Source organism: Piliocolobus tephrosceles, chromosome 6, assembly GCF_002776525.5.
Source record: "Piliocolobus tephrosceles isolate RC106 chromosome 6, ASM277652v3, whole genome shotgun sequence".
Classification (NCBI taxonomy): Eukaryota; Metazoa; Chordata; class Mammalia; order Primates; family Cercopithecidae; genus Piliocolobus; species Piliocolobus tephrosceles.
The window spans coordinates 1,198,022-1,198,688 of record NC_045439.1 but is presented as its reverse complement, the minus strand read 5'-3'; the positions used below and the strand labels follow the sequence as shown (position 1 = coordinate 1,198,688).

Below are 667 nucleotides of genomic sequence, written 5' to 3'. Positions count from 1 at the left end.
CTGAGCCTCCACCTGCTGGCACCTGTGTGCCCACCACCCAAAGCCTGGGCCACAGGCAGCTCCTGTGAACAGGCTTCACCCTCTTTCCCTCTCACTGCTCCCCACCCCAGCTGCAGCCCCTCTCCTCCCTCCCCTTGGTTCAAGATGACCCCAACACCCCAGCAGATTTCTATTGGGATCTGGTTGGTTTTTCCTTTTGATGATCCCCTGAACCCATCTTTACCTCCTGACTGGGGCTCCCCAGGTTGACCTGGGAAGAGCCCACATTCCGCATGATTCCAGGCAGCAAAAGGCACTTCTGGCAGGAACCCGCATCCCAGGGCAGGCCCTGGGGCACCTTGGGCTGGGAAAGACTGCGGCCCCAAAATCTCCACTCCCCGTGCTGCCGTCTGAAGCACCACCACGACGGATAGTGTCGTATGTCTTAGCCTAGGGAGAAGCCACCTGTGCTGGCTAAAAGGGGTCCCAGGAGACCTGCCTGGACGGTGTGGGTGAGGCCGTTGCACCCTCCTGCTGAGATGGGCCCTGCTACAGAGCCTGATGCCCTCGAGGAGCTGGGACCACTGCCCTCCCAGTACACACACACACAGACGCTGACACAAATATACACAGATGTACACACACACACAAACACACAGACACACACACACAGACACACAAACACACA

At 58.6% G+C, this 667-nt stretch overlaps 1 long non-coding RNA gene across 1 annotated transcript in view; it reads right to left on the bottom strand.

The window, feature by feature from the left end:
• Positions 1-667, bottom strand: part of LOC111538153 — a 20,909-nt gene that overhangs the window by 15,491 nt on the left and 4,751 nt on the right. The window lies entirely within an intron of this gene.